The 27,175-nt window shown below is 45.2% G+C and overlaps 1 long non-coding RNA gene across 1 annotated transcript; it reads left to right on the forward strand.

The window, feature by feature from the left end:
* Positions 1-13,165: 13,165 nt before the first annotated feature.
* On the forward strand, positions 13,166-26,952 carry LOC147996063 (uncharacterized). Its single transcript, XR_015670739.1, has 2 exons — positions 13,166-13,327; positions 24,102-26,952. It is a non-coding gene; the product is annotated as an uncharacterized LOC147996063 (long non-coding RNA).
* The last annotated feature ends 223 nt before the right edge of the window (positions 26,953-27,175 follow it).

The following is a 27,175-nucleotide window of genomic DNA, read 5'->3' on the forward strand; positions in this document are numbered from 1 at the left end:
GTTAGAAGTGGCCAGCAGGAAGGAAGTCTCGTCTTTGTGCCCAGGGTTGTTTTCCGTTGTTTTCCTGACAGGAAAATAGTCTGCCACCTCCTTTGCTTTGCCTAATGATGACGTCACCTCCACAGCTGAGGGCTCAGGTGTCTTTGGAGGTTTTGTTAATACTGTCCTACAGACAGGGTGGGAAATTGGAACTCTTACTGTGCACTTGACAGAAGTCTCCTCCCTTTCCAGAGGCTAGTTCCACTAGAAATGGCACCATTTCTTTGTTACTCTTGGGTAGAAAACTACATGTAGATGGTGTCTTGAGAGTGATAACAAGTTTATCTGAAGAGAAGCTGTCCATGAGTCTAACATCAAATTGTCCCTGTGTCTTAGTTAGGGTTTTACTGCTGTAAACAGACACCATGACCATGGCAAGTCTGATGAGGACAACATTTAATTGGGGCTGGCTTACAGGTTCAGAGGGTCAGTCCATTACCATCAAAGTGGGAAGCATGGCAGCATCCAGCAGGCATGGTGCAGGAGGAGCTGAGGGTTCTACATCTTCATTCGTTGACCGCTAAAAGAAGAATGGCTTCTAGGCAGCTAGGATGAGGATCTTAAAGCCCACACCCATAGTGACACACTTCCTCTAACAAGGCCACACCTACTCCAACAAGGCCATACTTCCTAATAGTGCCACTCCCTGGTCCAAACATATTTAAACCACACCCTGTCTCGGGTTTTCATACATAGTATGCTTTAGTTGCCTATAACTGTGTTTGCTCGTCTCTTCTGAGCGTCACCTCTGCTGGGTGATGGGGACTACCGTGGGTTTTAATTTTCAGGATACCTATCTCAGAATTCCCACTCGCTTCAGTTTCCTACCTTTACCCTGTAAGAACTGAAATTTCTCATCCTGGAAATATATATCTATATATCTATATAATCTATATATCTATAATCTATATATATTCTCTATATATCTTGCAAATACATATATAATTATATATATATACATATGCATGTGTATATGTATGTGGTATGCATGCATGTGTGTATGCATGTTCACATGTATGCAGGCACACTTTTTCTGAGGTCTATGTTCTTTAGCACTGGGAAGCTGGCTAGGTTTCTGAGACTAGGCATGATTTCCCTCCTGTTGAGTGGTCCTTAAGTCCAATGTGACAGCTGTTGGTTGCCACTGACACATGATTACAACTTATTATACCTTTGTGCATATCTTGCGGTGCTGGTCATTGCTATGATTCGGAGATGTGGCAGCTGGGTCGGACTGTTTAATTACTTTCTTCCCTTGGCAGCTTGCACAATATTTTTTGGGACCGTGGAGGCTAGACTGCAGGAAAAAGGCCTTTAGGTCAATCCAGATCAAAACACTGTAATTCTAAATCCCAAGTATATGATGTTTTCAGCAGTAGGGGTCTACCCCCGATCCTGGAGAGGCAATGGTGGGTTACAGCAATGGTCTATGTTGTTTGGATGACCCTGACTGACCATTTGAAGGGAGTTTTCTTGTGCCTAGAATTGGGAATTTGTCAATTTAAGTGGTTTAACTTACTTTAAGGTCACACACACACACACACACACACACACACACACACACACACACACAGTGTATGATATTAGTGAAGTAGAGAATTGAAACTTTATCAAGCAACAGTGGTGTTATTGGTCCCTTGACCTTATCCTTTGGTTTTACCCTCCCCCTCCCTCCCTCCCTCCCTTCCTCCCTTCTTTCCCTGTCAGTTGCTCTGACTGGTAGGGCATGAGCTGGGCTTCATAGCCCCTGCAGTGGCCAGTGTACAGACAGCTGTTTTAAGTGCAAATTGAGCTCTTGCTGGGTAACTGCCTATAACAAGCAACGAATGCTTGCCAGGTCCTTAAATTTTTTTTTCTTTTCTTTTTTTCGGAGCTGGGGACCAAACCCAGGGCCTTGCGCTTGCTAGGCAAGCGCTCTACCTCTGAGCTAAATCCCCAACCCAGGTCCTTAGATTTTTGCTGTTACTCTTTCATTTATTTCTCTAGGTCTTATCTTTTCAGTTCCAGGTTTCTTGTTTTTAATTCAGTTCCTTTTATGTTTTCAAAAGTCTGAGAATGCCACTTACTTGGAGGAAGTGGTGAAGCACCCCTGTGTCTTCTTCCTTCTTATCCCCATGTGATGCCTCTCCAAACGATTGTACGGGAATCGTTTGCTCATCCACTGTTGCGACGCTGGGGATTAAATTCAGGGCCTTCTGCGTATGGGAAATTTCTCAACATAATTTTATTTTCTGAATAATGTCCGGCTCTGTGTTTCTCAGCAACTGTTTTTCTTTTCTTTTTCTTTTTCTTTTTTCTTAACGAAGATAAAATGCTTTAGAGACTCGATTACAATAATGACATAAGTTAGACATCCCAAGGGAGAGAGTTCACAAAGAGACTTCTCCAGTGGCGGAAGGGCAAGCCTATAACTGACCCTCATGCTTTGTTCTCTTCATGGGAAGGTTGATTTTAAAAATGTGCACAGAGCTTAGCGACTATTACAGAATACGATAGGCTCCAGGGTGTCAGTGAAATAGTATATCCTGGCTACATGGTGTTGGCAAGTCAGGTGGAATGCATCAGAAAGGGTACGACTGAGGATGTGCATTCACAGGTAGATGTGGGTGTCGCATAAGGTCTGTCTGGTGAGCCTGGGCCAAGATCCCCGACTGCAGAACAGAGTTGGGAGAACCTGGAGAGGGGGTGGGTTTTACTGAAGGAGTGAGGCACAAGGACGTGTGAGCCAGTTTGCACACAGCACAGAAAAACCTGATAGAACAATGACAGGCCTTGGAGATTCCAGAATTTAGAGTTCCTAAATCGGTCACTGTGGAAGAGAGACAACTCCTTTACTATTCCCTCCAAAGTAGGAGAGCCCTTACCGTGAGGAGAGGGATGGAAAAGCTTGAAAGGTCAGGGGCCACTTGGTTGGGTACCAGCAGGCTGAACTCTTGTGGGCACGGCAATAGCAACAGAACTTCTATTTGGTGTGGCGTCTCCAAGCGCCAGTGTCTAAGTACAGGACAGCCACACCCCTGAGCCACAGATGCCATCTGGGCACAGGACAGATGGGCAACCCTCCTAATCTCCATGCCTTTCAGGGCCTTGTCATTAACATAGAAAAGTTGGATCGAAGCAGGGCTTTTGTTCAAACTTTTGCTCTTTGGGAGTGACTTTTGGGTTTGTTGTTGTTTAGTTTTGAAATTGTAAAATAAAGGGTCAAACATTTAAATGGAAAAAAGTTAAAAGACAATAACCAAAGATTGCTAAGATCCTAGAAGAGTCCTCTATTTCGTAAGCTGGAATCTAAATTATGACTTCTTTATCCCCGGCCCTCCAATCGCTTCAGACTCTGTGCTAATTGTTTCCTTGATTTCCTTACAGGTTTTTACTCTTTATGTGGGCATTTCTAAACAATGCTGGTGATTGCTACTTACTCCCCTCTTGCTATAACATTTCCTGTGTTTCCCCACGTCTTACTTTCCTTTTTCACTTGACATGCTGTTTATTAATAATTTCCTTGCTGTATGGTTCTCTGTTGTGGATTTTACCACAATGCAATGTGTTGATCCATTGTGCCCTCAGTAGACATTTAGGTCACTTCTGATTTGGTGTCATTATAGACTAGTATTGTCACCAAACATTCATATCCATACATGCTGGAGCACATGTGTACAGTTACTGGGAGGTTAAAAGCTAGGGACACTTAAGCTCACTCTTTGCTGGTTCCCAAGTGGGGCGTCCATTTTCTTCTATAAACAGTATTCCACAAGGGAGGCCAGGAGCTAAGAGCAAGATGGTGTCCTTGAGTCTTTTTTATGTTAAATGCACCCTAGTGCTTTGTTCTCATCCGTATGTATCTTGCTTTCTGGAGTCTACTTGCTTTTGTGCTGTGTTATAAAACAACGGACTTCACCGATTCCCATTCCAAAGTGCAAAAGAAATCTTGGCCTCCTGGCTCTCAAGCAACGTCTTTGCTGAGGTCGATTTTAATAGAGCAACTCCAGCTTACGTTTTAAGCCAGATACTTTCTTAAGGATATTTTCATTACATAATGAAATAGAGGATTAAAAAAAATGGCCAAGCTATTCCCTCAGAGGCCTGCCTGTCCTTTTTATGATTCTGAATTAGCTTGACTTGGGTCTTGGTTGAAAGCAGGAGAATTATATAAGGGGATAGCTGAAAGTGATCGGATTAAAATATCTCACTAGCTCATGCTAGAGAGGACGAATGAGAACCTGGAGCGCTGTCCGAGGCATACGGTGGCGATCCCTCTAGAACTCGACACGCTTGGATGTCAACCGTGTCTCAGGCAGGAGACCGCAGCGAAGAGGTTCAGAGGGTACTCGTGCTGTTACGAGTTCTCTCTGCCAAAGTGGCAAAATGTCAAAATGGAGACTTTCCACAATGTTGCCCTTTGCCAGAGGCGAAGACTGAAGCAATTGAGAGCTGGAGCAGGCTGGGCAGCCGGCAGGCCAATGCATGTAATGCATAGCATTAAAGATAGTTAGCACAAAGAAATGGTTGTTATTGTGCTTCGTCCAAGTTGGGCTCAGTAGCTAATTAAGTGTAAGCGCCTTCTCCTCCCCCCCCCACCCCCCCGTGGTCATATGCAGTTTTTGAATTCTTCCACCACTAACTGTTTTAAAGAAGAAGTTAAATGCAGAATGCATTGAGTTTGGTAGAGAGTTTAAAGGTCTCCATTTTCCCACTAAAGCTATTTAATATCAGCTGTGGAGTGGGTGTGTGTATGTGTGTGTGTGGAGGGCTGTGACCTCCCTTATTTTTACAACCATTGCCATGATTTCATGGTACTGGCAGCAGTCGCCCAAAGGGAAGAAGGAGACTTTATTACAGTAATTATATGCCAGAATGTGGGTATTAAAACAGAAATACTTTTCTACTGATAATTAAATGTCAAAGGAAAAATGACTTTGCCCAACCAGCAGCCCTCCGTTGTGTTTCTAATACACTAATGGCCTCTGTGAAGACAAGGTGGTGTCCGTCGTAGGTTAGAGGTTCAGATCCCGTGTGGCCTTCGGCTTTAGTTTCAGGATGGTAAATAAAGCAGTTGGAGAGGCGGGACATGTCAAGACAAGGTAGGTTGATCTCCCCCCTCTCCCCGCCCTCAGTGTAAAGTCAGATATGTATTTACTTGAAAAGATGTGGCCATGGGATCTGCAGACAGGGTGTGGCCCTCCCATTGAATTACACTGCTGTTTCTGCGATCCTGTGGTGCCAAGGATCAAACTTGGGGCCTTGCACATGCTAGGCAAACAGGGATCCCCAGGCCATACCGGATCCTTTATCTCTTTTCTCTAATATGTTTTGGTGCATTTGCGAATGCTGGAAGAAAAAGAATATGGCTGGAAATTTATCCATAAATAGTGTTTTTCTGACTTATTTAAAAATGTAGTCCTAATAAGATAAAGAAGGGCAGATATGTACCAGAAGACACAATTTTTAAAATTAGCCCTATGCTGAAAAAAAAAAAATAAGCCTGTGGCTACTAAGTTCTATTCATCAAGCACTGATTGGAGACCAATACAGGCCTGAGATGGTGAGTGTGATCCCTATGTCAGAAGACTGCATCAGGCCGAGTTTGATTCACTCCGCCATTGAGTTCGGTTCGAGCACCAAAACAACTTGTGAGTTTCTTTGACCACCCTCAAATAGCTAAAAGGTACAATTCTTTCTAATCTTTGATATGAAGTGGGCACTTGGATCATTTTCTGAGGTGCTGATTAGCCCGCGAGGATAAACAGATATTTGTAGATAACCAGTAGCAAACATCAGAGCAAATTTGAGAGTTCAGTCTCCATCAACTGAGAATCGAGACACGGTGCCCTGCTTGAACTTTTGGCCAGTTGGTAAGCCACCCAGACCATCTGAAAGCTATCCTGGACCTTTCTATAATACGTGCGTTTGATTCGGATACAAATGCTTGAGGTTGATTTTCAGTTGGAGTTTCAGCCTGTACTGTTTTCTTCGTGGTCATGTGGAAGGATCTGGTTCAGTATGTCTAGAGGTAAGTTAACGGTGGATTCTGAAGTGGGGAATACCTGCGGGAAGCCTTGGTCTGGGAAGCACCAGTCACCCCAGTTCACAACAGTCTGGGGTACTTGCTGCTGCTGACAGCTGGCTTCATTTCTGGAAGTCCAGACTGGCGCTCAGATCATGACACTGATTCCTCCTCTGTGTTTCCTCTGTTCTCTGCAGTGGGGTTGTCTTCAACAATGAGCTATTCATGGGCCCTGAGCGAGCTACCCAGGACAGAGGAGACGGCTGCAGACCCTGCGGGCAGTTGGCCATGTTCCAGTCCAGATATTCTTGGGAATGTGGAATTATTTGAATCAAAGGGAAATAAATCTTTTGCAAATGTTAATACAAATGGCTGTGGGAAGGGCTTGGTGCTAAAAGAGTAGCTGAAGATTCTTGGTGCCTATTGAGCTATTTTTTTTTTTTTGGCAGAGAACAACTAGGTTGCTACGGGAATGATAAAGACATGATGATCGTGATATTTTAACAGCTCTCCTTACAGTGTTGTACTGTGTCCTCTTCAGCTACTCTGGGATGATAAAGCTTCCTCTTTGAATCATCTGACTCCTCTTATCTTCTGTTTAGTTTTCTTACTCGGTTGCATTTGAACTTGAAGGCGCAACACTCCGAGTCTGACCATGGGTCCAGCTGTAGCTTCCTTTCTTTGCACCAGCACATTCAAGGTTTCTATGGCCAGCTGTAAGCTTCCTCTTTCATAAGTTCAATTGGAAGAGGGTGTACCCTGGGAGATCTGAAAGACTCTATACTGTTCTGATATAATGGAAACAGGAAACTGTATAGTATGTGCCAAAGCCAGTTGTTCCGGGCTTCCACTGTGGGGAAGTCACTAAACTGTGCCTCTGTATTTGTAAAATAGAGACAATTGCATAACTACTGTGATGGCATGAGCTCCTTAGACCGTGTAGATAAAATTCTAGCAAGGTGATCACACGTATCTGTCTCTCAAAAAGCTAAAACTAGATCTACCATACGTCCCAGCAATAATTCTCCTGGGTCTTTACTCAAAGGACACCAAGTCACCACAGCAAAGATGCGAACACATCAATGTTTGCTGAGGCACTCCGCAGCAGCTAAGCTCACAGAGGAACAGATAAAGAAAATGCGGCCTACATCTCAACAAGAGGGAAATCATGTTGGGCACTGGAAATCTAGCCGACTAGTCAAGGTTGGTGAAGTCATGGAACTTGTCTACCCTCAGCAGGTGATGCCTACTAAACTAACATCGCTCCTAACTGTATCCTAAAAGGAAAGGAAATATGTTCTAGATACAGACTAGAGATTGCTTAGATATAAAAATGAATGAAGTTATACAGTGTGCAGGAAAGGAATGAAACCGGAGACAATCAGATTAAGCGAATTGAGCCTAGACTCAGAGGAACAAACATCACGTATTCCCTCACTTGCGGGCCCTGGATTTTATATAGATAGCTACATAGCACCATGTATGTACACATGACACAAAAGTAGAAGGGAAAGTGTCTAGGGGAATGAGGAAAAGTAATGTGAGACAGAGGGGAGAAGATGCAGAGAGGGGCGGCCATCACAGGAATATATTCAATGTATAATATATACATAAAGTATAATATATACTTTGTGAAAATGTTCCCCCATAGCACAGTACTATATACATTGAATGTATACAGTGAAAATCGAACAGCAAATACACCTATTACTTTGGCAGGCTCAGCCATAAGGGGGGAAGCAAATTTAGCCTCCCGTGTCTTCTTTGTTCTGTTATCGTTCAGCCTGCCTTTGGAATCATCAGTGTGGGTCATGGCCTGCTGGGGATACTAGCCTCCAACTTTATCTTCTGTGCTGGGATCTTCATCTACCTTTGGCCTTTCCTCCGTATCCCAATGACCCCTGAGCACTGAAGTGTCCTGGGACCCTGTATTTTCCTTTTTGTCTACTCTCAGCAGGTGATGCCATCTGCTCTCATCCCTTTCACTACTATCTGTGTGTTAATGACACCAACATTCATGTCTCCAGGCCGCAGATAAATCTCCTTTGTGTGTTCAACTGCAATCTCGAGACACACCTCTAATAGGACTCGTCTGCTAATTATGTCAATCAGTTTTATTAACTGGGTATCTAGGAGGCACCTTTGGGACTAGACTCACGATCATAATCCCCTGAAATCCAAGTCCTTCTCCCCTGGCCTTTATCATTCTTGCAAATGGGGATTCCACCCGAGATGCCTTTGATTCTTTTTCTCATACTCCACACCCAACCCACCAGAAAGCCCAGCTGGTTCCACCTGCAGGAATCTAATAGCTTCTCACCATCTCTGCTGATTCTGTCACAGTCCAAGACACTCCCATTCAAGCTACCACCATCATCGTTATGTAACCATAAAGGTCAACAATACGATGCAGCTGCTTCTCAACTTGTGGGCAACCTGGGGCAACCCTCCGTCTCCACAAATATTTGCATTACGATTCATAGCAGTAGCAAAACTACAGTTGCGAAGAAGCAACTAGATAATTTTATGGCTGGGGATCGCCACAACATCAGGAACTGTATTAAAGGGTCACTGCATTAGGAAGGTTGAGAACCACTGGTTTAAGTGGAAAGCAGGTGGGTTCTCTTTTATTCCATACCTTCCAATACCAAGAAACTGGATGAGCTGTCCCTTGTGTTGTCCCAAGACTAGGCCGCCTCTGCTTTTGGCTTTTGCATTTGCTCAAAATTTGGGAACAGCCACCCACTGATCTGCACAGAGCTGGTTCCTCATTTCTTGTCACCTGTTAATTAGTAAGGCCATCTTCTGCACCCTGCACAGTGGGTACCCTTCTCTTCTCCAGCCAGGAGCCTACTCCCTCATCTCCCCATGTGTGCCAACATCTGACATATGTTTTTCTTCACTACCAGATTTAAGAAGGCAAGAATCTTCTTCTCTGCTGGCATTATTATTTGTCCACCTGTTCGATAAATGAAGCAAAGGTCCCTGACAATTTGCCTTTAAGAACAGGAGATTGAAATAAGATTTTATTTTTATTGAAATCTTTCAGTATCCTAACCTAGTGTTTATCTAAATTTATTTACACAGTCCAACATGGGAATACGCCGGGGATGATAATTAATTTACCCTTCAAGGTTGGTGATACAGAGAGCGATTTAAAACTGCTTGGATATAACATGGGCGCCTGAATGCATGCTCCACTGAGCTCTACCGCTGAGTTACTTATTTCCAAGAGGAGTGCTATTTTTCTTAAAGAGATAAGTACCTTTAGCCTGTACTGGTGCAGTCACATCATATAAGAAAGTGGAAAAATATACCAATTGCTCATGTCAGGGAGCCAGGGGATGAACAAGACAGAAAGGGGCCAAAGTCACCTCTCTCTGGAGGATAAATAGTTCCATTCAGTAACTGTATGACTTCATTTCTTTAAACCTCAATTCCAGTATCCGTGAAGTAGGAGGCTTAGAGTATAGTATTTGTGAAGTCCATTCTCTCCCTCTCTCTCTCTCTCTCACACACACACACATACACACACACACTCACACACACACACACACACACACAACACTATAAAAGGTCTCATATTCAGATTCTCAGATAAAGCTTCTGTTAAGGACTAGAGCAACAGGTTACTGGTTGAGAGTATGTATTGTTCTTGCAGAGTACCCGTGTTTGGCTCCCAGCACCCATATCAGATGTCTCACAACTGCCTATCATTCCAGTTTCAGGGCATCTGATTACACGATACACATAGTCTCATGCAGGGACACACAGCCATGTATATAAAATAAATACATTTTATAAAACCTTTGTTAAAATGGAAATCTCCTTGGGGGCCAACCTCCCTCTCTGCAAAATGGAAAGATGTTTTTGTCTAAGGCAGATTCTAAGACTCACGTTTGCGTGTGTTTTTTTGTTTGTTTTTTTCTCTCCTTATTTTCATTGTGCTTTTTTGAATTCTGCCCCTCTCCCACAATGATGGTGAAATTAAATTTCTCTTATTTCCTACCCCTTTCTTCTGTTATTTTAAATTTATTATCGAACCGTTTATTTGAAGCCGTGGTCACACATATGCACAGAAGATGAGGTCTTGTGACACACATTTCTAGATATGCTATACAAAGTTTTGTCTTGGTGACTGCCAGAAATGCCTTGAAACTGTGTGGGGGAGCAGAGTTCACTCTTGAGAACCAAGCTTTGCAGGAGGACAGGAAATGGTCTATTGAGAAACTGGTGACGTGAAAACACTGAAATCCATCTTCAGCCTGGGTTCTAGTCAGTTTGATTGGGAAATAGCAGCATTTTAAATCTGAATGTCTTCTCGTATTCCTGTGATCTTTGTTATGGTTTCTAGGCGAAGATCCGGGCTGCTGGGATAGTCTTTTGGTTAACTGATTACCCATAAGGGCTGCTTATACCTGTCTCTTAGCTGTGTGCCTTGGGTGCTTGTACAGGTGCAGAAACAGAGAAAGTAGAAGACCTGTGTTTGAGATAAAAGCCTTCATGAAAGGGAGATCATGTTAATATTTAACAAATGTGCATGGGCACTGGGCTGAAGTGGGAGCAGCTTTCTGGAAAGATGTTTATCAAATCTACAGTTCTTTCTGGTGTGTGTGTTTGGGAGTGTGTGTGCGTGTGCCTGTATATATGTGTGTGCAGGCCAGAGGTAAACTTCAATGTCATCCCTCAGGATCCATTCAGTCTGGTTTTTGAGATATAATCTCTCACTGGGACCTGAAGCTTGCCAATTAGGCCAGGCTAGATGGATAGGAGACCCCAAGGATCTACCTCTCAACTTGAAAGTATTGGGCTTGCAAGTGCACATCACCACACATGGTTATTTATTTTACTTTTGTATGGGCTCTGATGATCTTACTTAGGCCTTAATGCTTGTATAGCAAGTGCTTTTTTTTTTTTTTTTTTTTACAAAGTTGTAGACTTTAAAATGGGCATTAAAACCCCCTCCAAACACACCCATACACATACACACACAGGTCAGAACGAAAGAGGTGGGAATTTTCTCTGGAAAAAATGGCTGAAATTAGAGGCCATTAGAGTGAATTAGAATGGCTGAGGGGACATCACAATACCGTAGAGCTAAATAATGTTAACTGTGCACATGCGGAACCAGTGTGAATCTTTTCCCAAAGCATAGCATTTGCCACTGACGCCTGTGAGCATTTTCATGCTTAAAGATTTTAGAGGAAAGTAAGCACACTGGGAGAGAACCAAGAATACGTTTGAGGTCTTAAAAAGAAGTGATCACAAAAATCAATAATTTAGGGATCTACCTATTGGGCTAGTAGAGCAGCGAGCATAGGAAAAAATACATTTGTAATCTGTCCTTGGGTAGTTGATGTACTAACTCCTAGAGTGGTTATAAAAATATATACTCTGACTATATTTAGCATTAAATTTGAAATGCCTTGACTGGGTTTGTGTCAATTGAAGTTACATCAGAAATGTCAGCAAGCAGAGAGCAGAGGCACACACCACATGATGACCTGATTCCATAGGCAGACCAGTGCTGGGAAGCCAAGGAGGGGGAGGCTAGAGGTCGAGTTCTAGCTGCAGAGAACTTCTTTTTGCCCTTGAGGGCTGGGCATAGAGTGATTAGTCATCGTAGGACAGCAGCTATATCGCCTGTCCCATTGACTCATTTACTAGGAAAAAGGCCAAGTGTCAGGAAAGAGAGATGGGGTGGAGAGAAGGGGGAACTCATTATAGCGTTTTGTCAGGAACACCCAAATGCTCACGGATTCTACAACCTACACTTCATTCTTCTAACGCCATTCCACCGTTCAATCCATCCGACGAACAGTAGTCCATGAGTTCTGACAAAGATTGGGTGACATAAACACAACCAGGGACAATGTATACTCTCAACTCACAAAGTTCTTTTGTTCCTCTTCCCAAGCAACTCCTGGTCCTACCACACTCCCTGAGGCAATCCACAGCTATTCGTGTGAGAGCATGTATGTGCGTCTGTGTGTATGTTTGTGTCTTACCATTCGTTAGTCTGGGAATTTCATATTACAACCATAAAACATGTGCTCTCTTATATATAAAGATTCCTTCGCTTGACTTAATATTTTTGAGATGTCTGATTTTGAACAGTTGAAATAATGTACACCAGTCTTTGGAGATTCTTGGGTTAGCATCAGAAATGCTGGGCGGTGGTTGAACATGCCTTTAATCCCAGCACTCAGGAGGCAGAGGCAGGTGGATCTCTGAGTTCAAGGTCAGCCTGGTCTACAGAGTGAGTTCCAGGACAGCCAGGGCAGCACAGAAAAACCCTGACTCTATAATCAAGAATCCCAAAGTAAGTAAGTAAGTAAGTAAGTAAGTAAGTAAGTAAGTAAATATAAAATAATTTTTTTTAACTGAGGTAGAGAGGGTAATTCGGAGGAGAGGAAATGGACCCTAAGGTTAGAAACTCTGACCACTTGGTTTTCTGATGCAAGGTTGAGGACTGGTTCTTGTCAAGGTCATGCAGGTTGAGTTGAAACTGGAACCCAGGTCTCCTGATCCACTCTTGGAACAGGGAGCCAGCAGCTGAGTGAGGTGGTTGCTTTGAGCCAATGCCATGTGATACTAGAGAGTTTCGACAGAGCTTTGCTTAGAGGATGTGAAACTACACTAACCTCATGTGACAAGAGATCCTTGGAGGCCTTGGTGTGGGGCCAGGAGAGGAAGTCTGCATGGCTTCTGGTTACCGGCTCTACCTCTGAACCCACTGGCCTGGGGTGACTTATGTCGAACCTTCTCATTTGCAATAAAACGAGACATGGGGCAGGAAACGCTTTTCTACACCACCGTGCTTAAAGGCAGGGCGCCCCTAAAAAAGGCTGGGTGGGCGGGGCCTCTAAAAGGCACCTTCAGCCACACGCCCCTCCCAGAGCAGAGGATCTGGTGCTGAAAACACACCTCTTGGGAGGGAGAGATGCTGTGGTTACAGACACAGCCTTTGTGTCTTGTATGCACGTTCCAATTCAGCCCCAGATGACAATGACCTGGTAGTTCCTGCCTGCCAGCTGTTGGCTGGCCTCTGTGAAAGTCCCCAATGTTTGGGCCAATGCCTCGTGGGCAGGTATCCATATCACGAGGCCAACTGGCACCGTTGGCACCTTTGTTGGTCAAATGAGCACAGTGACTTGGAACAGAGGTGGCCGATCCACCCTCCCTACCAGCTGGCCGGTGGGAGCCTGTGGGCAGGTGCCCTGGGGAGAGAGAGGGTTCCGGTTGCCATGGTAACTGTTCAGAAAAGGAGGTTTCCTCCTCAAGGTCAGTTTGATCTCTTTTCTGTCAGGGGAAGAAATGGATCTGTGGCAGCCATGTCATGTATATCAATTCGTGTCTCATCTGTTTGGAATCTTCACTTCTAATTGGACCTATTATTAGTTAGTGTCTGGGAGAATCTGAGGGCTGGTGGATCTGTTGAGGGATGTCATTATAGTGAAGACTAGGTCACCAGAGAAGTCCCAGAAGAATTATTCCAGTGTATACCAAGCAGAGCTGGACAAAGAATTCCAAAGGCTTTTTTTTTTCTCCCAAGGCAGACTGGCAGGTTGGACGAGTTCTCTGGACTATTCCGGGATATGGAGATTAGCCCTGACTGAGGCCTTCACCCTAGATGTCCTTTGGCCAAACTGTCCTTGGCACAGGGGTGAAGGGACCCTTGTCAGCTTGCTGGGCCTGACTAGTTTCCCACAGTGAATTTACTGTAAAGGACCATGCATTCTCACCGATGCTGTCTGTTCTGCGAAGGTTCCACGTGTGCCTTTACCGATGTTTCTGGCTTTGACCAGAAAGTTCAACTCGTTCATCTACTCACTTCTGCACCTCGCTTCTGATGAAAGCTGTTCTCGCCCGGGTCACTGGGTTGAGCGTCAGTGATTTTCCCACCCAGCTTTTCCTCTGTGTGTTGGTAAAAAGATCCTCTGTTTCCGGCCTTGAGATGCTTGGGAGAAATACTAGCATCATTAGTGCAGGAACTCCTGGGGAGTGGAGGTTAGGGAACTGTGCTCTGTTCTGCCTACTGATATCTAGTCAAAATTATTTAGATCGGCTGGTAGATACCTAAGAATAGGAAATGTGAGTTTCTCTGGGTAAGCCTAAACACCTTGCCTGCAAGTGTGGCCATAGACACGGCTGTCAACTGTCTGACGTAGCCAGTGAGACTAGAGTAGATCGCCCCACTCCTTTTTGCCAGCTGGTTTTGGAGACCGGAATTTTTATGTATACATAAAAAGAGAAGTTCTTGTTATATTTAATGATTAACGGACTGAACATGCAAAGTGTTGTCCTGTGTCCTAGTGCTAAGTAAATATTTAGAATTTGTCTGGTGAGCTAGGACATGGGCACTACAGAGATAGACAAGGCATCATTTGCAACCCCAAAGGCCCTCACAGTCTGACAAGGGAGAGATGACAAGGAAAAGGTTCTCACAACTGTCAGGAACCATCGATGGAAACAGATGCAGAGACCCACAGCCAAACATTAGATGGAGCTTGGGGAGTCTTGCGGAAGAGCTGGGAAAAGGATTGTGGGAATCTGAAGGGAATAGAGACCAACAGAGTCAACTAACCTGGACCCGTGAGGGCTCTCAGAGATTAAACCACCAACTAAAGAGCGTCTATGGGCTTGACCTTGTTCCCTACACATTTGTATCAGAGGTGCAGCTTGGTCTTCATGGGGGTCTCCAACAACTGGAGTGGGAACTGTCCCTGAATCTGTTGCCTGCCTGTAGATCCCATTCCTCTAACTGTCCTCTTGCTTGACCTCAGTGGGTGAGGGTCCGCATAATCGTGCAGAGACTTGATATGCTAGGGTGAGGTGATGGATGCTCAGTAGAGGCCTCTTCCTTCTCAGAAGAGAAGGGGAGGGAGCTGTTGGGGGAGGGAGGCAAGAGGAGGGAAGGGGTGTGGTTGGGATGTAAAGTGAATAAATAAATTAGTGAAACAAAAGACTGTCGGGAAATTGAAGGCAAAGTTTCACTTGCCTTGTGGGAATGTTCTCTGGGTGGCAGAGGACAGAGGGGACTAGGCACGGCTAACTACCTTCTTAGGCAGTTCCAGTGACAAATCAAAGTTCCCTTCCACTGGATTCACCCTGGGTGACCAATGAGTTCACTGGGGTTGCTGACAGAGTATGGATGAGGGGTTACAAAGAGTCTATGTCATACCAGAATAGGCACACTGGGGGTTTGCACCCAGAATGGATGATGGCTTCCCCATGGCACATACAAGAGGCCTTCTCCATAGACCTTCCAACTTATGTATACGTCCAACCATTCCATGAGGCTGCATGTAATTAGGATTGAATTACATATAACTGGTTGAGAAGAGTAGAAAGGTCCCATGACCATCCTTCTATAAGAGAATGTCAATGTCAACAAGCAGACTTGTGACAATCTTCTGCAAGTAGGTACAGTTTGTACTCATGAAGGTGATGGCAGGTCGAGTCAGAGGACAGTTCTGTAATTTGAGAAGATAATTTATTATTCGGGTTGGAAGAGCACTTTTATAACCACATCTAATATAGGGAGATGAGTCCTTTCTTCTAACTTTCCTCACTCAGGAGGGCCAGCATTAAGGAGATTTGAATGAAACATATTTGTTCTGGGTAGGACTTTAGCAAAGGGAACACCCTCCCCCAAAATGGTCAAAATAAATCGTATCATAATATAACATCTAAAAAGAAAGAATGAGGAAAATTTATGATAAACAAATATGGAAATTTTAAATAAGGAGAACATTAGACCCTGCATACATATGTCCTTGTTTTACCCTGTTCTTCACTCTGACTCCAATGAAACTTTATAAAATTTGTCAATTTGATTCTTTTTAAAAAAAAAGCACTAACTAATAGGTTAGACAATGGAATATATGACAGAATTCTGGTTTTAGAGGGAAGTTTGTCAAGAGAATAAGGTGGGGGTTCCAAGAGGATGAGGTGACTGTAATTCTTTCTTCATGGTGGAGAAAAAGGAGATACTTGTAATAATGTGTTTTCAAGTGGTTTCTTATTCTACAACTGCAGCTCACCTCCCTTCACCCGGTATAACCTTCGGGTCTGCTTCATAGTTTATGTCTTGAATTCATGATGATTTGAGAGAAAGGAAGGAAGAAGGTGATGATGGAATAGAAGGACGTGGGCTGGTGAGAGGGGATGAAAATGTAGGAGGTAGGCAGGAGGCAGTGGGAAGAGGCCCAGGAGAAGCCTTACCCACCCACACTCTGGAGAGAAGGTGGGGATGGGCAGGGGGGGACTTTCTGCTGGCCTTCACAGTGTTAAAGGAAAAGAGAGGTCCTTGGACAATGGATACTGGGTGGTGCCTGGCAGGCAAGTCATGGTATGATATAATGCTTTGGTTTGCCCGTTAGGCCTGCTTACTCCTTCCCCCTTACCGTCTTACCCGAAGGTGGACCTGAGTAGAGCATATCAAAGGCTCTTTGCCCCTGGATTCCAGATGGACTGGAAGAAGAAAACAAAGTGGCTAGGGGCTCCCACAGATCCTTCCTGAGCATTTGTTTAAGGGGACTATGCTCTTCTTCTAAGGGCTGCAGTTCCTGGTCAACATCCTCTTCCATTCCCAAGGACTCCTGGGAATCACTTCCTCTCACTTTTCCAGACTAGAAGTGACTGCTCACTCTTCATTGCTCTGACTGTCTGTCTTTTGTGGTTTCTATGTTGAACTCTCTTCAATGTGAGGATGCTATCTGTCTCTCACAGAGACTCCGATTTTGATATAGACACATCAACTGCAACAGCCTTATTTAGAACACTGGAAGCTGGAGGTGGAGGAACCAACCAGCTGCCTGATGGGAAAGGAGTACAGGTGGTTACTAATGCAGGACTCCATCATGGGTGGGTGATGTTTGAGTGAGACTATGGGATGAGACCTTTCCTTCAGATGAAGGTGAGCCCCACTCTCCCATCTTTCCGGCTAGCGTCCATCTATAAAAACAGGTGCCACCCGGTCACAGGAGGTGGCTATGACCCAGTGGTCTTAAGAGGCACAGAAAGCACAGACAAGGACGTCATCCAATTGTAATTTCTGCTGCTCATCTGTCCCGCTTTCCTGGATTCCTTGCAGCTATGAATGGCCTTGGGTTACGATTTTCTTTAACATCATGGAAGTAATCTCCTCCACGACTGAAAGAATTTTAAAATATCTATTTGGAGGCAGAATAGCCTTAAAAAACAACAGGCTGGGGATGTGACTTAAGTGGCACTGTGCTTGCTGTACTGGCTGTCAACTTGGCACAAGCTAGAGTCATCTGAGGAGGGAACCTTGGTTGAGAAAATGCCTCCGTAAGATCAAGCTATATGGAAGCTTGCAGAGCATTATCTTAATTAGTGACTACTAGGGGAGGGCTTAGCCTTTTGTGGGTGGTGTCATCCCAGGGCTGGTGGTCCTGGATTTTTTTTTTTTTTTTTTGAGCTGGGGACCGAACCCAGGACCTTGCGCTTCCTAGGCAAGCGCTCTACCACTGAGCCAAATCCCCAACCCCCCTGGATTTTTTATGAAAGCAGGCTGAGCAGGCTGTAGGAGCAAGCCGGTAAGCAGCACTCCTACCATGGCCTCTGCTTCGGCTCCTGCTTCCAGGTTCCTGCCTTGTTTGAGCTCTTGTCCTGAGTTCCTCCAATGATGAAGAAGGATATGGAAATATAAGTTGAACCCTTACATCCCCAAATTGCTTTTGGTCATGGTATTTTTATGACAGCAATAGAAGCCCTAACTAATAGACTCGCCTGGCATGCATGAAGCCACAGGGTCTATCTCTAGCGTAGTCTGTATAAACCAGCCAAGGTGGCACACAACTCCCATCCCAGTACTTGGAGGGTAGAGGCAGAACGATCAGAAGTTCCAGGTCATCCACAGCCACAAAGCAAGTTCAAGGCTGGGCTACATGAAACCCTACCTCAGAACACAAAGGACGGAATGCCACCATATCATAAAGGTAAAGTGTGATTCTTTTTTAAAAAAATATTCCAGTAATTTTGTACATTTATCCTATTAATTTGTTTTTGCCTGCCCCAAATTTTAAGTCACTGCCGAAGTACCAGACTATAGGCATAACAGTGTTTCAGGATGGTTGAGTTAGTATAGGCATTATTATTGTTACTATTATTATATCTGTTACCATCCCTCTTTTTCCCTTCCTCTTTCCCCCCTCTTTTTCTTTCTCCTCCCTCCCCATCCTCCTTCCTCTTGAAGACTGAGTTTTCCTTTAGTGGAAGAAGACAAAGACAGTACCAAGGAGTCCGCTTGGAGCACAGATACTCTGCCTTGGACAGGAAGAGTCCTGAGGCCCAGCAGTAGCAGCAGTGGTGCCCAGCTCCTCTCTAACCTCCTAGTGGAAGCACTGCTTATAATGTACCTTCTTTTTGTGGTGCTCTATACCAAGACAGGAACAGAGCATGCATGAAGAAAGGAAGGCTGCGAACATGGCCAACAGGGACAGAACTGATAAGACGAACCAGGAGGGACTGGAGGCAGGGGATGGTCGCTGGCCACCTCACAGGAAGAACATCCAATAGCTGAGCCTCTGAAATATTGACAGGGTCACCAGACTTCCTACAGCTCAAATGATTACACTTACATATCAAAGGAAAAGGCGGCTCTGAAGCCTGGGAAAACACCTTATAGGAAGAAACAAAGGAAGAGATGGATGGAAGGGTTAGTGGTACTATGTGGGGAATTGATGAGGTTACAGGTGGATTATGCAGGTAATATAGTACCAGACTGGCTCCTGGAAATGAGGGATGAGATTGTGTTATGGTTAGAACCGGGGCTTGGAAAGAGGGAGAGAGGGTAACTCTTTCTCAAAGGCTTCTCATGGTTTTGTGGGTGGTGGTTTGGTTTTAGTTGTTTGTGTTTTTGTGTTTTTGTTTGTCTGTTTTTGAGTCAGGGTCTCTTTCCGGGGACTGAGCAAATCCTCCTACTTCAGCCACTGATTACTGGGACCACAGACTTGGGTCACCTTGCCCAGCTTACAAAGTACGATCTTGTAAGACTGAAATGTGGCAAGGTGTACTGACCCTGTGTGTTATTTGTAATAGGATCTTATAGGCAACGGATCAACACTGCGTTGGGCTTGAACTCCAAACGTAATATGATTCCGTGAGTTTCCCCTTGCTTTAGTTTATCCCATAATTATAATAGTTTAAAGTCTAAATTTAGCGTTCATAACCGCCTTTGTCTCTCTCTTTCTGTCTCTCTCTCTCTGTCGTCTTTTTCTCTGTGTATGTGTGTGATTGTGTGGGCGTGCGAGCATTCGAGCATGTGTTCGTGACATTAAGTGACATTTCCCCCGCCATTAAACTCCAAAGAAGCAACTTATTTATATTCATGTTATTATTCAATCCATTTTTCAGCTGACACTCAGCCTCTGTTAGTCAGGAAGCTGGGGAATGGCTGAGGCTAAACATCTGATGGAGATGCAGTCGTCCTTTCACATGACTTTGCCAAATGGGATCTTTGTATTTAAACCAGACATTTTCCACCCGGAGAGCTGCCTTGACTTCACATTCAGATCTGCTGAATAAAAGGCTCACAAGTTTTCTGTGAACCTAGTATCACATGATGAGCACACGGGAGCAGGGAGCAAGACAATGGTGATGAGATCCCTGTTAGCTTCTGCACAGCTTCTTCTTTTCCTGCAAGAAGAGGGCTTACTATCTCTGCAGAAAACTTTGGGGGAAAATAACACTGGTTTTGGTGTAGCTTTGAGGCCTCCCATTGGTTGGAAAAGCTTTGGTATAAGAATCTGTCGTAGGGGGGTTGGGGATTTAGCTCAGTGGTAGGGTGCTTGCCTAGCAAGCGCAAGGCCCTGGGTTCGGTCCCCAGCTCTGAAAAAAGAAAAGAAAAGAAAAAAAAAAGAATCTGTCGTAGGAAGGGACACATGGAATTTGGGAAGGTTACTTTAACAACCACAATAATAATAATCAATAGACTTCTTTAAAACTTGAAAGATGAGTGTCTAGTGCATTAGAGAAGTTGAAAAGCTGTAGCCTCTGCACCCATGGGATTCTACGTTGCATCGAGTCAGGGACAACACTGAGTGAGTCATCCTCCCATCCAAAGGTCACAATGCAAAATGTCAAACAACACCCATGGCCAGTCATAGGTGCTTCCTATGGGCTCCGTTCCTCGGTGGGAAAACCGGATGGAGCTCTCCAGTGTTACTTTGTATTGCATGGTTGGAGGTTTGCACATGACACGGCGGTGTGACTGGTTTTCTTTCTCAGTTTTGCCTCCACTCTTTTGAACAGTTTGAATGAAACCCAGAAGATGTGCATGGTTGAGCATCTGTGGGTTATGTGCATTGGAGAGAGTCCCTGAGTCCTATCAATGTACCCCAAAGAGCACCCCCAGGTTAGACTGACAGGCTAGCAAGAGACTAGATTTCAAAGAAAAATGAAAATTAGGCATTAGGTTTTAAGAACAGCAGCTGACCGGCTTACCAGAAGTTCACGTGGACAGACTCATGAGTTTTATCACTACGGGAGCTCAGGGTCACATGACGAGATGAAGTCTTAGGGTGCATCAGAGCAAGGAGAATCCTTCTATCAGGGACAGCCAGGGCGTGTGTGTTTTAACCTGATCTCGCCTTGGCTGAGTTCCATACAGTTGGAATGGCCCACGATAAACAACTCGGTTTTGAAATAGCCAGGTGATAGGAGGCCGATTTGTAACCATATCATCTGTGAAGCTATGGGAGGAAAAAATGGAAGGACTCATAATCTGGCACTAAATGAAAAGGTTCAGAAGGAGGCAGGAATGATTTTCATGTGGAAATTGTTTTATCTGAAAGGTTGAATGTTTAATGGAACTTAATGAAGTTTGTCTGGCATTTGGGCAGGCTAGGGCCTCGTGTGATCTCTAATGAGTAAGAGCTGTTCAAAAGTGGCAGGGACAATGGTCAGGACTGACTATGCCCAGAACCCCGAAGTCAGGCAGTGGAGGGAAGAAGAACATGAAGAACATGAATTCAAGAGTAACCTGGGCTACATAGCAACACCTTGTCTCAAACATAAACGGACAAACAAAACGACTAGGCTAGCTGCAAAGAGCACCTTGGATCCTTTAGAGCAGGTCAGGCACTGCTTTCTGTTAGGGAAGATGATAAGGTTTAAATCAGGATCCCACAGGCTCGAGAGGGATGGGTCCCCAGCCTTGCCATGCTATTTTGAAGGCTGTAGAACCTTTAGAAAGTGGAGCTCACATGGTCTCTAAAGACCTCATAAAGTGAATGAAGACCTTAAAGACGGAGGCACTGATGTGGCATACAGGCTGAGGTCCAGGTAGTCCAACAGTGGCTGTCTCTGGAAAGAAAGGTCAAGAATCCAGTAGTTATTCAGTCCCAATCTGGTGCCAATGTCCCAGAGGACTCCCAGAAAGATGCAGGACTTCAGAGTGTATTGTAATCCAGAAGAAATAGGCTAGAATATCAGTGAGCTAATGACTCAGCAGTAGAGTAGATGAACTTGCCAGCAAGAGTGAGGGTAAGCAGGCAAAAAGCAAAAGCTTCCTTCTTCCCTGTCCTTGTATTCCCTGCTAATAGGAGATGTGTCAGAGATTTAGGGTGGGCCTTCCCACCTCAAACAATTTTAAAAAAAATCCCTCACAGCCACGCTCAGCTGCTTGGGTTTTCATTTGAATTCTATATCTAGGAATTCTATATCTATTCTATATCTATATTCTGCCAGGTTGACAACCAAAATTAGCCACCATGCCAGCTGTGATGGACTGGGATTCTCTAAAACTAAAATAAATACCCCTTTCTGTGTCATAAATTGTTTCTGTCTGCTAGGTATTCTTTTTATTTTATTTTCTGAGATCGTAATTAAATTACGATCTTCTCCCCCCCCCCCCCCCAGGCTCCCTCATTGGTCTCCTTCAAAGTCATGGCCTCTTTTTTCCACTAATTGTCACTATATATGTACAGTTGTGTATTGTATATGTATATGCATATATATTCCTAAATGTAGCCAGTTTAGCCTGTATAACACTGCCTATTCCCAGCTTTCCACAGTTCTTTGTGTAGGGTTGAAGACTTCTAGGCTTTTCCTTGTCCAATTTAACATGTTTGGTGTTATCTTGGGACCGTTTACATTTGGGTAGTCATGTTGATGAGACTTTAAGCACATAGCTTCTGATTTATAACAATGCCCAATAGCTAACTAATAGAGGCATGTAGCTGCACCATTTCCCTCTCCAAACTCTGTCTGCTATGAAGCACACGGTTTGTCTCTGGAGGAGTGTAGGATTGATGGTCCTGCATTTGCTCTGCTGCAAGGCATGGCGACTGCTCGGGGAGGCAGAATGTGGGGAGTTTGGCAGCACTTGTCCCACACTGTGCCGGGCAGGTGCTGGGCCACAGGGAAGCATCGAGCCACTGCTTGGGGTGGGAGAGCACAGACTAAGGCATGGGACAGTCAGAGCTGGCTCTGGGGTCCCCAGGCCTGCGAAGTTCCCAGGCTCTTGAACACTCAGGTGCCATTCGAGGAAGAGCTAAGAACTAAGAATGGAATCTGGGCCTGAGGGCAGATCTAGCCTCAGATCTGCAGGCTTGGGCTTGTTGGCTGTCATGGCTGGGAGAGTGCAGAGAGGCCTTCTAGGAGAGATTAGACAGCGGCTCTGTAGACAAAGACCTTCTCCATGGCTCCCCACGGCGGATTCCGATAAAAAGAGACAGTCTATAGTTCCAAATCATTTATTTCCTTGGTGGAAAGTGGATGTTTAAAACCACACCCCACTTCTCAGGGTGGGCCTGTGATTAAATACCTTGGGATGTCTGGGAAGGAAAGCTTATTGGCTAAACCCTGCAGGCCTCTAAGTACCTCATTAGAATGGCGATCTCTGTCTTGAGCCTATGTGACCACAGACCACATCCTTTTCCTGTTGTCTTTGTCTGAGATATTAGGGATGCCTAATCTATATGTGGGGGGCTTAAGATGTTGGTTGTCCTTATGTAACTGATTGCCACAGATCTTTGGGGGGCTGTGACTAGTGACAGGGGCTTGGTACCTGGAAGCAGTTGAAGTTCCTACAGTCTCTTCAGGGTTTCTGGGATTGAGGACCAGGCTACCTCTCACGGTCCACCATCCCACAGAGAACCCCTTTCCTTCATTGTACCACCCACGAGAATAAACACATGAATACTAATGACTCCACATCTGGAGTTCTGCGCTGTTATGCTTCAATAATTATCTTTTACCAATAAATGTGTATGTGTGTACATGTGTGTGTACATAGGTGTATATATACACTAGTGTGTGTGCACATGGCCAGTGTGTGTTTGGTTTGTACTCATGTGTGTGTGTGTGTGTGTGTGTGTGTGTGTGCGTGTGCATGTGGACAGAGTTGATGTCTGGGGTCTTCCTCAGTCACTTTCCCCCCCTCTTCCTTACTTCTTGAGACAAAGTCTCTCTCTGAACCTGGAACTCACCAGGCTATTTAGCCCAGTGAACTGCTGAGATCGGCTTGTCTCCACCTCCCCAGTGCTGGGATTGGAGGCATGTGCTGTCACTCAGACTGGATGTATCCACTGGGGGTGAAGGGCAGGCCCACATTTATGGCAAGCACACTGTTAACTGAGCCACCTTCGATGTCCTCAGCCCTACAGGTAGACGCACTTCTATCTCTCTCGACTGTACTGTCTCTCATGGATTCCATCTGCAACAAGGTCTTAAGGAAAGACAGAGGCAGGGGATTAGCTTGCATCTTTCGAATGAAAACACACACGAAAAAAAATCTTTGTATGCCATGGAAGCCAAAAGTCAGGGATGGTTCGTGCTCACCTGCGTCTACACTGGAAACTGCTTTGGTCTGGTTCTTGTGGGTGACAAGGAATTATCTTTACAGAGCACAGGAGAAATGGTACAACCCTGCCTGTTGTTCTTCTGGGTAAGTGGGCACGCGGGCCCTTTCTGGTTCCATTTTATTTCAGCAGGAGAAGCAGAAAATAAAGATGAATATTTGGCCATGGATGTCTAGCTGTGACCTCAGCGTTTGAGAAAGATTAATCCCTCCTCTCTCTTGACTCAGCTATCGAGGAGGGCCGCACGCGGTGTGTCTGAGCTGGGAGAAGACAGGAAACCGAATGCTCTTAGGATGAAGAGTGGCTACTTCAGGAGATGGAGGAAAAAGCCCGGAATGAAGGAGGACTGTTTTCCCCCTCTCATCTAGCGGGCCCCTGGAGACCCCTTTCAGAATCCGGCAGCCCTCCCATTCGTGTCTTTGCAAGGATGTGCAGGGCCCCGAGGAGTTCCTGAGGAATCCTGCAGCTGTTGGGGCCTCGGAGGAGATGGGCAATGTGTCTCCCAGTCCTTGTTAATCCCACAAACGGCCCATTGAGGGGAGTGGGAGAAGGGAGAGGCAACCAGGATTGCCCCTGAGGTCCCTCAATGGGGGTACTGTTCAGGCTTGGGTGGAGGCCAGCCCTGACCCCATGCTGGTTGTTAGGGCTTCATTCTTCCCTAGGAGGTGGCTGGAAAGGCAGTGAGCAGCTGAGGCTCAAGGGAAGGGACTGCTCTTGTTCCTCACAGGCGCTGCTGACAAACGAGGGGAAGCACTTCCTCTTTAATTGTCTCTATTGTTCATTACATTTACATCCCGGCATCAGCCCCCTTCCTTCTCATTCTTCTCTGCCACTCAAGATCTCTAAGTCATGGGTTTTCCCTTTCTCTCTCCAATCCTTCACCAGACAAGAAACAAATATCATTTTCTCTTCCCTTCTGTACCAATTCCCTTAGGCAGCTGGCTTATGGAGCAAGTGGGAATGGCTGCAGGTTTGCTGTTGGGCTACCATAGTGCCTGCTACGTATACATCTGTCAGTCATTCTGACTGCCCAGCACCCACCCACCTTCCTCTTTCTTTTTTTTTTCTTTTTCTTTTTTTTCAGAGCTGGGGACCGAACCCAGGGCCTTACGCTTGCTAGGCAAGCGCTTTACCACTGAGCTAAATCCCCAACCCCTCACCTTCCTCTTTCTGCTCTATTACCTTGATTTTCTTTCATTCTAACACAGCTAGCCAGTGGGCTTTGGTGGCATAGACCGGCCTCTGGGTTTGGGAGTAGACACAGCATGTGTTAATAGAAGGTGGACGATTTCTTCTTTGGGATTTGTGTAGTGGATAGGTGGGACCACACTGGGCTGAGTCGTTAAAATCTGGAAAGAGTGTGCTGGCTGTATTGAGAGGGAGACTATGTCTACTGTGGCTGCCAAGTGGGTACAGTCTCGCCGGGGAGCGGTGTTATCACCTTTGCTACCACTGGAGACAAGCCATGGTGAGAACAGAGGCTTGGCAACTGCCCCTTCTCATTTTAGAAAAGGGAGCATCAGCTGAGGAAATACCAGATTGGCTTGTGGACAAGCCTGTGACGCATTATCTTAACCAGCGATTGATGTGGGAAGGAACTGATGTTTGCTATGGGAGGTGCCATGCCTGGGCTGGTGGTCCTGGGTACTATAAGAAGGCAGTCTGAGCAAGCCATGGAGAGCAAGCCAGTAAGCAGCACCCCTCCATGGCCTCTGCACCAGCTCCTGCCATGACTTCCTTCACTGATACACTGTTTCCCAAACTCTTGGCCTTTCTCAGGCGTGAGTGACTTAGCAGATTACAAGCCTACACTACCACACTCAGCTAAAACTGGATTACTATTGACCATACTGGAAACTAGTCTCTCTGAGTGAAGGTTGAGACAGTAATTATATTGTTTCCTGCTTCCAACTCCCCATTCAGGCTCCCCTTGTTAGATAATTTGCAGTACCAGAGAGAAGATTCACTGATGACCATCCAAAATCTCAGTCTTGATGAAAAGAAGGTTCATCTATTTGGTGCCTCTCTACTAGGCCCCTTCTGTGTCTCCCAGGGTCTGTGATCAGAGGCCCAGCCTCACCCATCCATTCAGCAGTCACTTATGTACCGACTGCATGGCATGAAATGGTCCTGTGCAGCTTCCCAGCAAGCCTTGGAGAAGTCTGACAGGCAACATAATAAAAACAACCTCTTCTGCTATTGGAACACCCACTGAGGAAGGGATTAGTCAGTGGGTTGGAGAAAGGCCGTGCAAAGGACAGGAGCCTTGACTGTGCATTCAAGGAGGCTCTCAGGGGAAAAAGCTCAGCCCTACGTCTTAACACACGTCCCATGCTCTCTAGTGCACAGGAGTCTGTGGCCCTAGCTACCCACTCCTTTCTCTGTTTTTAAAACTTTCAAGAGAATGTGTAAAGTCCTCTTGCTGGTAACCATGGCTGCACAAGTGCTGGAGACAACCAGTGGAGAGAAACAGCTTCGCATAGCCAGTCCGCAGCCCAGGTAAGGGTACCAATCCCAGTAGCTTCTCTATTTCTGTTTACCGCTTCAACGGTGTGTAAGCACTCCACCCATATACTAAGTCTTTTGCATACAACGTACATAAAAGTATACAAAATACTTTTGATTTCAATGCTCAGAGTAGGTTCTGTTACCTATACTACAGTGGCTACAATGTTTATTCATTCATTCTGAGGTATGGTCTCCCTGTATAGCCCAGGCTATATTGAAACACACAATAGAATTTATTGCCTCAGCTTCCCCTGTGCTGGGATCATAGGTGCAGACTGTCACACCTAGCTGTAATTACTGTTTTTAAATTTTCTGATAATTTGCTGTCTTAAAATATTTGCTTTTCGGGGAGAAACTGCCTTCCCCAAGACTAGTGAATTCTTAGAAGTAGCTCATCTGCCATATGTAAACTAACAGACTCAGCACAATGATACCCTTGCCCCAACCCAACCCCTTTAACACATGACACCAGTGTTCATCCAACCATGAACGATGTGGTCCTGTGTCATATGTGTCCTCGTCACGTGACACGTCTTCACAGGGGATGTATTAAAATTGTTCTTTCTGTGTTGCTGGCTTCCCAGTGTCATTACTCAAACAACTGTGCAAGTTAAAATCTCCTGTTGCAAGAGTGGAGGAGGAGGATTGGGGTAAGTGTTAAGGCCTTCTCAGTCTTGTCCCTTATCTTGTCTCTTGTCCCAAGTACAATGTTGTGGAGTAGTAGATCTCAGTAAACTTTTTTTGGGTCAGCACTTAAAAGTGAAGGCAAAAGGTCTTGGCATGATGTTTTTGA

This window comes from Rattus norvegicus, chromosome 2 (assembly GCF_021556685.1).
Source record: "Rattus norvegicus strain SHRSP/BbbUtx chromosome 2, alternate assembly SHRSP_T2T, whole genome shotgun sequence".
Taxonomy (NCBI): Eukaryota; Metazoa; Chordata; class Mammalia; order Rodentia; family Muridae; genus Rattus; species Rattus norvegicus.